At 48.4% G+C, this 15482-nt stretch overlaps 1 protein-coding gene across 4 annotated transcripts in view; it reads right to left on the bottom strand.

Moving 5' to 3' along the window:
- The window catches only part of CDK14 (cyclin dependent kinase 14), a 629746-nt gene that overhangs the window by 330969 nt on the left and 283295 nt on the right, over positions 1-15482 (bottom strand). The gene's annotated exons all lie outside the window — the stretch shown is intronic.

Genomic DNA, 15482 nt, shown 5'->3' with positions numbered 1-15482 from the left:
CTTTTGGGTGACCTTATGCCACTCCTGGTGCAAAAATGAACGCAGTAGTTCTTTGTTTGATGGCTTGTGACTATCCATCTTCCTCTGGATTACATTCCAGAGGTTTTCAATGGGGTTCAGGTCTGGAGATTGGGCTGGCCATGGAAGGGTTTTGATGTGGTGGTCCTTCATCCACACATTGATTGACCTAGCTGTGTGGCATGGCCATTTTCCTGCTGGAAAAACAAGTCCTCAGAGTTGGGGAACATTGCCTTAGCAGAAGGAAGCAACTGTTTTTCCAGGACAACCTTGTATGAGGCTTGAGTCATACGTCCTTCACAAAAGATGTTTGTTTTATTTTCTTTACCTAATTTTCAGCTTTGCCCAACACCTGGTCGTCTAATGGTTAGACGGAGACCTGAAGAGGCGTACAAGCCATAGTGTCTTGCACCCACTGTGAAATTTGTTGGAGGATTGGTGATGATGTGGGGATGCTTCAGCAAGGCTGGAATTGGGCAGATTAAACTTTGCGAAGGTCGTATGAATCAAGCCGCGTACGAGGTTATCCTAGAAAAATAGTTGCTTCCTTCTGCTAATGCAATGTTCCTCAACTCTAAGGACTGTTTTTTCCAGCAGGACAATTCGCCATGCCACACAGCTAGGTCAATAAATGTGTGGATGAAGGACCACCACATCAAAACCCTGTCATGTTCAGCACAATCTCCAGACCTGAACCCCATTGAAAACCTCTGGAATGTAATCAAGAGGAGGATGGATAGTCAAGAGCCATCAAACAAAGAAGAACTGCTTACATTTTTGCTCCTGGAGTGGCATAAGGTCACCAAAAAGCAGTGTGAAAGACTGGTGGAAAGCAGCCAAGACACAGCAGTTTATAGGATAGAAGAACAATTTACATTTTACTCAAAAATATAAAGAGAAAAATCATAAAAACTGAAAATTTGGAAGTGGTCTCATTTTTTTGCCAGAGCTCTGTATGTGTGTGTGTGTGTGTGTGTGTGTGTGTGTGTGTGTGTGTGTGTGTGTGTGTGTATAATATAATATTATTATATTATATATATACATACATATATACATACACACACACACACACACACAGTGCTGGCCAAAAGTATTGGCACCCCTGCAATTCTGTCAGATAATACTCAGTTTCTTCTTGAAAATGATTGCAATCACAAATTCTTTGGTATTATTATCTTCATTTATTTTGCTTGCAATGAAAAAACACAAAAGAGAATGAAACAAAAATCAAATCATTGATCATTTCACACAAAACTCCAAAAATGGGCCAGACAAAAGTATTGGCACCCTTAGCCTAATACTTGGTTGCACAACCTTTAGCCAAAATAACGGCGAATAACCGCTTCCGGTAACCATCAATGAGTTTCTTACAATGCTCTGCTGGAATTTTAGACCATTCTTGTTTGGTAAACTGCTCCAGGTCCCTGAGATGTGAAGGGGGCCTTCTCCAAACTGCCATTTTGAGATCTCTCCACAGGTGTTCTATGGGGTTCAGGTCTGGACTCATTGCTGGCCACTTTAGTAGTCTCCAGTGCTTTCTATTAAACCATTTTCTAGTGCTTTTTGAAGTGTGTTTTGGGTCATTGTCCTGCTGGAAGACCCATGACCTCTGAGGGAGACCCAGCTGTCTCACACTGGGCCCTACATTATGCTGCAAAATTTGTTGGTAGTCTTCAGACTTCATAATGCCATGCACACTGTCAAGCAGTCCAGTGCCAGAGGCAACAAAGCAACCCCAAAACATCAGGGAACCTCCGCCATGTTTGACTGTAGGGACCGTGTTCTTTTCTTTGAATGCCTCTTTTTTTTCCTATAAACTATATGTTGATGGCTTTTCCCAAAAAGATCTACTTTTGTCTCATCTGACCAGAGAACATTCTTCCAAAACGTTTTAGGCTTTCTCAGGTAAGTTTTGGCGAACGCCAGTCTGGCTTTTTTTATGTCTCGGTGTAAGAAGTGGGGTCTTCCTGGGTATCCTACCATACAGACCCTTTTCATTCAGACGCCGACGGATAGTACAAGTTGACACTGTTGTACCCTCGGACTGCAGGGCAGCTTGAACTTGTTTGGATGTTAGTCGAGGTTCTTTATCCACCATCCGCACAATCTTGCGTTTAAATCTCTCGTCAATTTTTCCTTCCACATCTAGGGAGGTTAGCCACAGTGCCATGGGCTTTACACTTCTTGATGACACTGCGCACCGTAGACACAGGAACTTTCAGGTGTTTGGAGATGGACTTGTAGCCTTGAGATTGCTCATGCTTCATTACAATTTGGATTCTCAAGTCCTCAGACAGTTCTTTGGTCTTCTTTCTTTTCTCCATGCTCAATGTGGTGCACACAAGGACACAGGACAGAGGTTGAGTCAACTTTAATCCATGTCAACTGGCTGCAAGTGTGATTTAGTTATTGCCAATGACTCGCCCACCCCAGGGCTATGGGACACCCGGTGCGGGCCGGACTAGTCCGGGGGTCGTCAGTGGTGGCGGGGCCCGACTCCGTGGCCCTGGTGGGTGTCCATTAAATATGGCTGGTGAATAAAGTTTATGGTTGTCGTGACGCCACCTGTGGTATGCGGCTATTAATCCGCCGCTGCTGTATGAGGCCTCCGGGGTGATGGAATGGCAGTAATGATGGTACTGCTCCCCACAGGTGGAGCGGTACCCCGGGGCACGGTTGGTGCTCGTGAGAGTCTATGGTGTGATGGAAGTCTATGCAGGCGACAATAACTGAGACAACACCAGAGGGTGCAATTCCAAGGTCTTTACTCACATTTCCTGGGCTGCAGCACACTGGTGCCTTTGGGCGGCTGGAACCCACTGTCAGGGACCTCCGCCGATCCTGGGTAGATCCTGGAATGAAAGCCGGTACCCTTCTCTAAAGTGTCTCTGTCTTCAGCTGTCTCCTTAAGCCTTGCCCTTGTAGAATGAACCTGGCTCGGCCTCCACTACAGCCTCCGGGCTGGGAGCTTGCCTGTCGGTTAGTTGCCCCTTTTCTAGAGGTTCTGCTGTGGGCTGTGGCCCGGGGAGTTTGCAACTTTCCCTGGGCCTCGGTTTTTACTGTTGGAGATGATTTTTCACTCCTTCGGTTTCTAGGGACTGTCCCCTGTTGCAGCTTGATCCCTCCACCGATGTTCCTGTGGAACAGGCCACCACAGCTCACCAGCTATCCGTGGCCCTGGAATCCCTTCTCTTCCTCTGCTTGGTGTCACCTGGACCCTGAGTCCCAGGGTCTTCACCAGGAAGCGTCACTTTCTTCTCTTAGCTCCTGTCTGCCTAGAGCTTTCTTTCTGCTTCTCCTTCTCGTCTGCCTCCCGCAGACCTCCTCCTCCTTCCTCCCTCTCCAACTTCAACTTCTATCTGACTACACTCTGACCTTCCTTTCTCTGTCTGCTCTCGGGTGGCTCCTCCCACCTCTCCTGTTGCTAAGCTGTACCCTATAGGAGCAGGGATGGGTCTTACGGCCCCTCCCAGCATGCAGCATGGGGGGGTTGCTGCCACTGTCCCTGGTCCCAGTGTGTACCTAACAATGGGTGTAGTGTAGATTTGCCTGGGGACCGGCGTTCACTCCTTTCCTTACCCAGAATGGGACATCACACCGCTGGATGGGGTGCGATATTCCTGTGGCGACGGAAGCCTCAGGGGCGCCACACTAACACCTGTTAGGTGCCACAGGTAAGTTACAGGTGCTGTTAATTACACAAATTAGAGAAGCATCACATGATCAAACAGTGCCAATACTTTTGTCCACCCCCTTTTTTTATGTTTGGTGTGGAATTATATCCAATTTGGCTTTATGACAAATTTTTTCTTTTTCATTGAAGACAAATTAAATGAAGATAATAATACCAAAGAATTTGTGATTGCAATCATTTTCAAGAAGAAACTGCGTATTATCTGATAGAATTGCAGGGGTGCCAATACTTTTGGACAGCACTGTGTATATATATATATATATATATATATATATATATATATATATATATATATATATATATATATCTCTATCTATATACACACACACACACACACACACACACACACACACACAGTGTGCAATATATATATTTATTATTATTTTTTTAAATGTTCTTTTTTTTTTTTTTATTATTTTTTTCAAAGTTGTGTTTTAGAAAGGAAATAATTAAGTTTCCCTGAATTGCTATGAAATATTCAGGATAGAGATTTACTGACATGCTCTCCCATTACCATCCATTTATCAGCCACAGAAGCCGTCGAGCTGTAACCTTGAATAACTAATAATTCCCCTGCAATCAAGGAGCATGCACTACTAAAGGATCTGTACTATGATAGAAACGTTGTCCATGGAGGCTTTATGTCCCAAATAAGAGGCCTACACTCACATAGAGGAGCTCAGCCCCCCAGCAGGATATACACGAGCGATGACTGACACAGCGGAGGCCTGATACATTGGAGGAAAATATCCTAAGTATTCCCTATTAGGACTGAGCGGATCCGGACTGTAAAAGTCCGGATCCGCGCGGTTTCAATGATACCTAGGTGCCGGACCCGGGCGCGGAATTCCGGGTGCACGATCCGGATTCGGCAAATAAAGTAAAAATAAACAAAACAATAAATAAGCGTCAGTTTCATACTTACTGAGACTTGGTGTCATGGCGGCACACTGCTTCCGAGTTGCGCTTTCACTTCTTGTACCGTGCACGCAATCACACAGCTTTCCATGTTTTCCCTGCCCACCGGCCGTCCTCTCATCTGTGATTGGCTACTGGCTGATGCGCCCCCAAGCCTGTGACAGTCTCTGCTGCGGTCATCGCTTATCGCGGCTCAGTCATAAGCTACACTCAGTCTTCTCTATGGCTGCTCGCTCTGGGATGTAGTAGTGCGGGATGTGTCGTCGTGGGATGTCGTGTGGATTACGCCGGAGCTGCAGGGTGTTTGGGGTTAATAAAGTGGTGAAGGAGGGAGTGTGTTTTGCATTTTATTTCAAATAAAGGATTTTTCTCTGTGTCTTGTTTATTTACAGGTTGTGATGCGGGTATCTCAGACGCCTGTGCCATCACAAACCTAGGGTTTAGTAGCAGCTTTGCGCCGCTATTAACCCCTTGTATTACCCTGATTGGCACCGCATGAGGCCACCGGGAAGAGCCGGTAATGCACCGGGATTGTCACATCTAATAGATGCGGCAATACCGGGCGGCTGCGGGCTGAGAATATACCAGCACCCAGCCGGCGTAATCATGGCTGGGGATGAAAACTGGGGGGGGGGAACGCACGTCGGATTTTTTAATTTATTTATTTAAATTAAAATAAAAGCCGCATGCGAGGGACTCCTGCAAGTCTGACATCGAAGCACAGCCGCACACTTCTGACAGGAGCGTGCATGTGTTTCTAGGTACATGCACGCTCATGCTCAGAGAACGGCAGGCTGTGACTGGTGATATCATGCTTGGCAGACCCGCAAGAGTCTGACATCACCGGCACAGCAGCACTCTTCTGACAGGAGCGTGCATGTGTTTTTAGGTACATGCACGCTCATGTTGAGAGAACGTTAGGCTGTAAAAAATGTATGGGGTAAAAATTTCAATACCAAATTTGCATCCCTTGGCCCAAAAATGAAAAAACCAAAAAATTCTGCTAGCAGGTGGAAATTTGGTGCTGAAAGCTGGTGCAGACGATTTCAGCACCAAATGTGCGCCTCCGTACACCAAAGTAGGGGTCTATTGGGATATGCTGAACCAGTATCTGTCATATCACTGCAATATACTTTTTCTTTTTTATTTTAAATATGAGTCAGTGGACAAAACTGTCCACCTAAGCAGTACCCAGGGTTGCCAACTTAAAAAAAATTAAAATTGTGGGCAGCAATCCTTTTTTAGGGACACATTTGAAATCTGCAGCCCATACTACTGTTATGAAGACATTAGTAGCATTTACTGTAAAATAATTAAAAAATTCTTTACAAGTTCCGTCAACTTATAAAAATAAAGAAAATAAAATTGCAGTTGGTAATGTTTTTGAGGACAATGGAAAAAGAAGAAAAAAAAAAAAAAGTCACCTATTTTTAAAGGACTGTTCTGGAATTTCTGGACATCAAGTTTAAAGGGGCAGTCCACAACTCGGACACCCCATATCCAAGCCTATATTTCCCCCCAACAAAGTAATAACCCTTAGGCCTTGTGCGCATGCGTCGCTTTTTGCAGCGTTTTTTGGGTGCAGGTTTGCTCCCATAACTGCATGTTTGCCGCCCCCACGACAGCCGACGGGCTGCTCGGATCTGGATCCGCAGTGGCTCGAGGGGTCTCCGGACCAGAGGCCGGGTCGCGCTGCCTCTTGAAATAAAAAGGGGGAGTTTATTTGTTTTGGATAGTGTTCGTGACGCCACCCACGCTGTGTGGTAATGTAAGGGACCACCGCTGCCAGTTTGGGAAGCCCGGGGACGCTGGTGTGTGGCAGCTGAAGTTGTTAACCCCTCCATGGGCAGGGGAGTGTGTCCCGGGGCCCGGTGATAGATGGTGTGGGGGAACCCGTTGGGTGCAAGTGGAGATAACGCGTACTCACACAGTCCAAAGTCACTGACGCTGACACCAGGTAAACTAAACTCTTGAGCACTCTGAGGTCCTTGGACGGGCACGCTGGGTTAATGTCCTCTTGGTGTTGCCTATTGACCTGAAGCCTTGTCCCTTGACACTGTGTGTCTTACGTGTGGATCCCTTACACTTGGAGCGTTTTGGGTCCTGCTCACCTGCGTGGCTAGCAGGGTGAGCTTGCTCTCAGGGTTCACGCTTGGGATTTTCTGGACGGTTCTGGGAAGTCCTATCCCCCTTGTTGTGCTAGTACCCAGATTCTGGAGCGGGTGGGGAACGGTTCCTGAAGATTTCGTTCCCGTCGGGTGAATTACTGGGCTGCGTGAGGATACTTCCCAGCCTAGGGTACGCGTACCCAGTCGTGCCCTGGTCCCTGCCCGGTTGTAGCACAAGGCAGCCGGCCTGCTCTTTGTAGCAGCACCGTGCTCCCTGCCACTACCCCCTGCGAGTGGGCTTCCAGCTCCTTCTGGCCAGGTCAACGTCTGGCACCTGGGACGAGTACAGGAGCCCAGCTCCACAGCGTGACCTAGACTGTCACCGCTGTCTCTCCTTCCACCTCCTCTCTCCAACTCTACTCCTTCTACCAGCCCTCCATGTGGGTGGCCCTATGGGTGTTTGGTGGGTGTGGTGCAGAGTGTTCCTCAGGATTTGTGTAAACCTGTTGGTAGCAACACCAAGTCATAGGACCCGTAACCGAGGAGGAGCGGGTACCATACAGAAGGGCAGGTTGCACGGCACCCTTGTGACGGACCTGATAGGCCAGGGCGTCACACATGCACTTTCTTCCCAGCAAAGTCTGCGAGATTTCATTTTTGCTGTGTGCACGTTGCAGCTTTATTTTGACTGCGTCTTTGTGGTGACCACAAAGATGCAGCATGTCAATTCTTTGAGTTTTTGACAGCGTTTTTGAGTCTTTCCAGTCAATAGATTTGACTTAAAAAACGCACCGTGCAAAAACGCTGTAAAAAAACAAAAAACAAAACAGCAAAACGCGGCAAAAAATGCATGCTGAGGGTGCGTGTTTTTGGGACCAAAATGGAGCTTCCGGCTCCATTTAGAACAGTAACATTCTCAAATGCCCCTTTTAGAGTAAGGCCCCTCATTTGAGCTGTCCCAAAGCTCCCTCATGACATCCCCAACTCTGGGATGTCAGCCTCATGGGTTGCCGCCTAGTCCTCATCACAGAGAGCGCACACACAAGGGGAACTCATCCTTTTCCAACTGCAATGGGGTTTCTTTAAGGACCAACTGGCTCTTATGTGAGAAACTGGACACCCCCCTCCTTTCACCACAGGTCTCAGAATTTGCGAAAGTCCAGCCCTATTATCACTGAGTGTAGCAAGTACTTGACCACCCCAACCTCATAGGACTCCGTGCCACAGTTTGTTGTTATGGTAACTCTGGTGATAAGGTAGTCCTTGGCATCCCCCTGGATACAGTGGACTCCCATAATTTTCCCAGGGATCAACTGGTGGTGGAGTGTTGTGGCCCTTACCAGGGTCACCATACTCCCGAGTCCGAAATTCCAGTCATTGGTACATGATTTGGAAAGCCCATGGACCCTTACTGGGTTGACCTTCCCCACTGCAGACCAGATAGGTATAATATGAACAACGCCACCCTAGGCTGCAGTCTATGTGCTCTGTAGTTAGGGGACAATGGATGGCTATGTGCACTGGGCCATGACACTTCCAGCAAATTATGTCCTTAGCTGAGGCCATCCTGGTGACCTTGGATGCCCACTTATGACCCTAGTACACTTTTTCTGGATGTCAGTCTCCCATAGGAAACCCCAGTACGAAGATGCTATAATACATAGCTTCCCTATGGGCTTCTCGACCGCCTAGTACCCTTCCACTAGGCTAAACAGGTCATCCGCATTTTGGGGGATCTCACTGGCAACCCAGGTCCGCATCGGCCTTGGAAGGGAATGGATAAACCTGTCCATAACAACAAGCTCAAGCATCTGGGATAGGGTGGAGGACTATGGCTGCAACTGTCATAGTTATCCATAAGTGCGCCAATATTTCAGTTTATTGCTTTGCGTCCTTTAAGGCCAGGTCATAATAAGCCTTTTGTGGCTTGTCAGACAGATATGGCGCCAGCAGCTCCGCCGATTAATCCAGTGGCAGCCTCTCCCGCTCTGCCACACTTTCAAACAGTCAAAAATGCCTCCACATCATGACTCGGGGTCATCTTCTGTATGGCTCGTCTGACAGCCTTCCGGACGCGAGTCATCAAGTGGACTTGGGAGGTGGAGCGGTCACCCTTCCATGGATTGCCTCTGCTAAGAGCTCCATCTGTTCCTTGTGCTGCTGCTGCATATGTATCTGCTACTGTTACTGTTGTATCACACTGGGATTAGAGGATCCCCAGCAAGTGACAACACAAAGAATACACCAGGGAATCAATACAACGGATGGCCCTGGCACTAGGGAGAGGGGAGCAGGGTCACCCCCTAACACTCACCTGAGATCCCTAATCCCTGCACTCCCTTTCCCCCGTGCATTGTCATATGCCTATGTAGCGGGCGGAGGAGGGGACGCTGCGCTCACCCACTGCTCGGGTCCGGCTGCTGCTGCTGCTCGGTGGTGGCTCGAGCGGTGGGCCGGATCCCGGGGACTCGAGCGGCGCTCCTCGCCCGTGAGTGAAAGGGGGTGGTTTGGTTTAGGGATATTGTCCGTGACGCCACCCACGGTTGTGGTGAGGTTGTGGCACCACCGCTGCTCTGGACGGGGATCCCGGGAGCGGTGACAGGGAGCAGCTTGGATGTTGTTTTCTCCCCTCCGTGGGGAGGGGGGTTGGTTGTCCCGGGGCCCGGTGAGGGTTAGGGATGGCAGGCGGGTTACGGGGCCTGGTGAGGTGCAGGGTCGCGGGGGCAGCGCGATGCCGCACGGCACGGTGGTACTCACTCAGCCAATGATGAATGCAAAGTCTCCGGTAAAACAAACGGCTGGATGGACGGGTCCCACAGACGGCTGCGGTGTTTCTCCTCCCGGTAGGTTGATGGTGACTGCCTTTCCCTGCACTATTGTTGTGTTTACGGTTCCAATGGCTTCCCACCGGTAACCCGCTCCCCAGCTTGGATGGATGCTGAAGGAGCCCCTTTTGCCCGCAGGCTCTGGCCCTGGGAACTGTAGCCTTGGCAGTGACTGTGTTTCCCTTTACGGTTTGAGCGGTTGCCTTCAATCGGGTCTTGACTGCTGGTAAACCCCGGAGGTTCCCTTCGCTAACGGATTTGACCGGTTTTACGGCAACTCCTAGCCTGGTCGGGGTCCATAGGCCCTGCCGAATGGTGCTGACCTCTCTTTGTTTCCCGATCCGGTACAGTCGGGCCACCGCCCATCCCCGGTCCTTATGGTTCACTCCAATCAGCCTCTCCTGCAGACGATCACCACCGTCTGCATGTGCCCGGGCCATGCACCCGGACACGGTCAGTCTCCTCTTCTGCTACTTCACTCTCCAAAACTAATCTCTATCTGACTCCTTTTTCCCGCCTCCAGGACTGTGAACTCCTCGGTGGGCAGGGCCAACCGCCTGGCCCACCCCCTGGTGTGGACATCAGCCCCTGGAGGGAGGCAACAAAAATTTGTGTTTGACTTCGGTGTACCTAGCCGGGGTGTGGGGTGTGTTGTTGTAGTACCTGTGACGTCCTGGCTTGTCCAGGGCGCCACACCTACGCCCTCGCTGGCCTTTAACTCACCCTGTATATCGTGAAGGCGCCACTACAATAAAATAACAGGAGAAAGGCAAGACAAACAGGTAAAAGAGAACAAATAGTTCTTCATAGATACTCAAGCAGGTAGCTACTCCGCTACAACAGAAACAACACCTCAGCTTCTCCAGAGCCAGGCTCTTTCAAAGGGGTCGGTTATAGAATGAGCTAATAATATAACAGGTCAAGTAGAGTAAAGAGTATTGAGTAAGTTTATATAGTGGAAAGGCGTGGCTACAGCTGAGATTAACAGATACAAGTCAATTTTAGGAGGATAGAAAAGAGACATTAACTCCATTAGCACTGAATAGAATTAAATAGGCTCCTACTCATGATAAACGATAAGCAGTTTCAAAAACGGATCTGCAATCAACCAAATGCTGAGAGCTTCTGATCCCCGATCTCCCAGAGGTCTCAGCAGGACACAACACACTTGTGACAGTAACCCCCCTTCTACGAGGGGCTTCTGGACCCTCCGGGACAGATTTATCTGGAAGAGACGCATGGAATGAATGCACCAAACTACTGACATTAACGTCTTATGCTGGAACTCACATCTTTTCATCTGAACCATAACTTTTCCAGTGTATCAAGTACTGGAGAGAGCAGCGAACTATATGGGAATCAACAATCCTGGCCAGCTGAAATTCTAAGTTACCATCAACAACCATTGGAGGCAGTGGTAAAAGTGACAATTCAGAGGATGCACCATATTGCTTGAGCAATTACCTGTGAAATACATTGTGGATTGTATGCACTTGAGGTAACTCGAGATGAAAGGCCACAGGGTTGATATCAGTGATCACCTTACATGGACCAATGAACCTAGGACCTAGTTTAAAACCAGAAATATTCAACTTAAAATATTTATGATGGACAGAATCATTCACACACAGGTCCGGACCTGACATATGTTTATCAGCCTTGCGTTTGTATCTGTCCCCCATAACCTTTAGGTTTAGGTTGCTTTGTAACCCTTGCCATGTAGAAGAGAGCGATGGAAAAAAAAAAAAAAAAAAAAAAAAAAAAACACATTCCTCTTCAGGAACCCCCAAAGACCCATCTCTACTGAAAGCACAGAACTGAGGGTGAAAGCCGTATGTACCACAAAATAGTGACCTACTGGTAGACTCATTGCGACAAATGTTTAAACGCAAGCTCAGCCAAGGGTAAGTTGCCAATCTTTTGGATTATCAGACAGAAAAACACCAATGTTCCATCTGATCATTTGCTTGAGGATGTAATGCCGAAACCGAGGGGTTCGGGGCTTCTGCTGCTGCTGCTCGGTGGCTCGAGCGGTGGACCGGACCCAGGGACTCGAGCAGCGCTCCTCACCAGTGAGTGAAAAGGGATGGTTTGGTTAGGGAAATTGTTCGTGACGCCACCCACGAGTCGTGGTGATAATGGCACCACCGCTGCTGGTAACGGGGATCCCGGGAGAGATGGTAGGGTGCAGCTAGGATGTTGTCCCCTCCGTGAGCAGGGGTTTGGTGATCCCGGGGCCCAGTGGTCTAACGGGGAGGCCGGATGGCTGGGGTGCAGGGACTGCGCGGCGCGGTGCCGGACAGCACTGGTGTACTCACTCAGACAATCACTGACAAAGTCTCTGGTAAACCAAAACGGCCGGATGGACGGGTCCCGCAGCCGGCTGCAGTGTTGATGTTGTGCTCTCCCCGGACGGCTGATGGTGGCTGTCTTTCCCTGCACCTTTGAAAAATGTTCTCGACTCCTGTGGTTGCCCACCGGTAGTCCGCTCCCCGGCGTATAGGTGCCGTAGGAGCCCGTTTTGCCCACAGGCGCTGGCCTTTGGATCTCTAGCCTGTGGCGGTGGCTGTATATCCTCTCTGGGTGGACGGTTGCCTTCAATCGGGACTTGGTAGTTGGGAAACCCCTGGGGTTCCTGTCACATTCGGATTTGACTATTGACGGCGGCTCCAAGCCTGGTCGGGGTCCGATGGCCCTGCCTGTGTGCTTAGCTTCACTCCGTTCCCCGGTCCGGTACCGGCGGGCCGACGCCCGACCCCGGTCCTTACGGCTTTGCGGAGTTCCACCAACTCCTGCAGACGGCCACCACGGTCTGCCAACCTTGCTGTCAGTGTCTGGGCTCCAACCCAGACACCCCAAGTATTCACTCCTCTTTCAACTCCAAAAACTGTCACTTTTCCCGCCTCCAGGCCTGTGAACTCGTCGGTGGGTGGGGCCAAACGCCTGGCTCCGCCCCACCTGGTGTGGACATCAGACCCTGGAGGGAGGCAACAAGGGTTTTGTGTTTGTAACTGCCTAGGGTAGGGGTGTGTATGTTGGTATGTTTGTGACGACCTGGCTAGTCCAGGGGGTCACATATACACACCATCAGACGAGTACAAAATACCTAAAAATTTAGATACAAACTGGATCTCCTGATCTGACACCACATTGAAGGGAAGCCCATGAAGCTTTACGATCTCAGTGACAAACACTTGAGCTAAAGTTTTAGCATTGCAGGTGGACACAAAATAGACCACATCCCAATGCAACCTTGGCCACCAAAAATTCCGAATGAAAAGGGAAGTTCAATGCCGCTATACTACCTGGATGACCTGCAAAAACCAAGTTATGATGCTCCCCTACAATTTTGAGGAGCAAATGTAAAGTCCCAAATAGTTTCCCTGAAAGACAAGCAGCTGGGGAGTGTCCTTGTGCCTTCAACACTTCACCCTCAAGATCAGAGCACACGGTGGAGACGATCGAGAGCAGAGAGTGTTCAGACAGTTCTCCTTACAGAAATCACTCAACTTAATCTCCCTGGACTGCCAATTAACCACATGATTGTGCCTACCCAGCCAGGGGAGGCCCAGTACTATAGTGGGAAGGCCTTCAAGAACATGACAAGACATAAGTTCATTGTGAAGAACCCCTATGAAAAGGTTCCAGTTATGTCCAACTCATGTCAATCACCCCGGTCCGTGAGGTGCAGAGTTGATAGAAAATATGGGGATAGGTTTCGTTACAATACTAGAAGAGAGACCATGAGTATGAGTAAACCGAACAACAACTGTATTGGTCCCCGCCCCACTATCCAAAATAACAGAAATAATCTGTTTTCATACCAATAACAACCCCTGCAGGTAAGACAAATTGAAGGGCACATGTGGAGGAGATATATACTCCTCTACACAAACTCGGGTCAGAGGTTTTTCAGATGAATTATTTTTCAGTATAAGTACTGAAGGACAGGCACCAACAAAATGACCCTTTTGACCGCAAAAGAAGCAAATCCCTGTCTTGCGGTCAACCACAGGTGACCCAAAGCAAGGAGAGGCTTTTTCTAACTGCATGGGTTCATCTGGAATCACGGGAGAGCTTTCACCCCCAGGGAGATCTATTGAAAAAAAGAGGTCAACACAGGTCTATCCCTGTGGAGTCTATAAATTTGGATTGCAAAAGCCATAGCAGCCTCTAAAGATTCAGGCGCTTCGTACAAAGCCAGGAAATGTTTAGCCTTTCAGACAGGCCCTGACAAAGATGGCTTCTGAGGGCAGGGTCATTCCACCTGGTGTCAGTGGCCCATCTGCGGAACTCTGAATAAATTTCCACTGCAGATCGACCCCCTGTCAAAGCCTACATAGCTTGGACTCCGCAAGGCAGACTCAGTACGGGTCATTATAAATGAGACCCAGGGCCACAAAAGACTTGTCTACCCACCAAAGGGACTGAAAATCTGTTGGAAGGGATCAGAGCCAGGGCTGGGGAGTCAGACAACAATCCGCACCCGCTGTTCCTCACTCCCTGAGGAGGGAGGACAAAACTTGAAACTTGAAATAGTTTACAAGCTTTCCTGAAAACCCCAAATGTATCCCTTCCCCCAGAAAAAAAACCTGTCAGTGAGGACTATCTTGGGTCCTGGTTCAGTCTGGTTGCAAGCCAAGACCAGCAGACCCACAATGTTCTGCAGCTACACGATCTGTGCCCACAGATCGGTCAATTTCAGAGATAAACTCTCCATCTATTGTGCAAGAGCCGCAACTGGATCCATATATTAGAATCCTGGGAGAAATTTAAGTCAGCTATAATTTCACGGGCGGGTCCGCACACTCCCTAACGTCCCTGGAGAGGTCCTTCCGCCAGTGTGCCATTACCTGCCTAAGCCCTCGCTGGCCCTGAACACACCCTAACTAGTGTGAAGGCCAGCGAGACACTAGTCTTGCCACTACAATAAAACACCACAAGGAAGGTAAGACAAACCGGGGAGAGACACAACAAATAAATCTCCACAGCTACTCAAGCAGGAAGCTTCTCCGCTGCAACAGAAACACCTCAGCTTCTCCAGAGCCAGGCTCCTTCAAAGTGCTCAGTTATATAATGAGATATAGCCAGCATAGGAGAGAGTGAGCAGTTTGTCTGTATATCAGAAATGCATGGCTGTAGCTAAGATTAACAGCTACAGGTCAATCTCAGCAGGATAGAAAAGAGACCTTAACTCCGTCAGCACCAAATGGAATTAAAACAGCTTCTACTGAGAATAATCAATGAGTGGATTTTAAAACGGATCTGCGATTGCAGAGACCTTCTGATCCCCCCGAAAGTCTTAGCAGGGCATGACACTCTGCGCTTTATCAGCTCCTCCATTTATACAAAATTGTGACTGCAGCTCCGGAAGGCATAATACGTACAGACTGTTTAGGAACTGGTTAAAGTTAGGTAAAGTATGTACAAATTTTCTCAATGTTTGCATAAAATATTTATATACAGTTTCTATAAACTTCAAAGTATTATTTAATGGTAAAAACAAACAAAATCTCATTGATATTTTTTTCCAAATTATTTCTTATGGGTTCCATCACTCAGCATCTCCTGCTTTGGTGTAATTCCAGTTTGTTATGGAATTCTTTTAGAGTGCTAAAAGTCTGAGACTTCATTATTTCATGTAGAAATGTACAGAACTGCAGATAAATTTCATGAAGGACTCCAAAAATATTAACATTTTAGCAGTTTAGCAAGATATTTTTTATGAATCTATTGGATGTGACAATCCTGGGCAGCTGCAGGCTGCTACTTTTAGGCTGGGGGAACCCAATAACTGTGGGTCTCCCCAGCCTGATAAACCCCGACTGCTGGGGCTGGTATCATGGCTGGGTATCAAAATTGGGGGGGACCACATACACCATTTTTTTTAATTATTTCAATTAAAAAAATAATCAAATT

The sequence above is a fragment of the Anomaloglossus baeobatrachus genome, chromosome 6, assembly GCF_048569485.1.
Source record: "Anomaloglossus baeobatrachus isolate aAnoBae1 chromosome 6, aAnoBae1.hap1, whole genome shotgun sequence".
Lineage (NCBI taxonomy): Eukaryota > Metazoa > Chordata > Amphibia > Anura > Aromobatidae > Anomaloglossus > Anomaloglossus baeobatrachus.
This window is presented reverse-complemented; position numbering and strand designations above follow the sequence as displayed.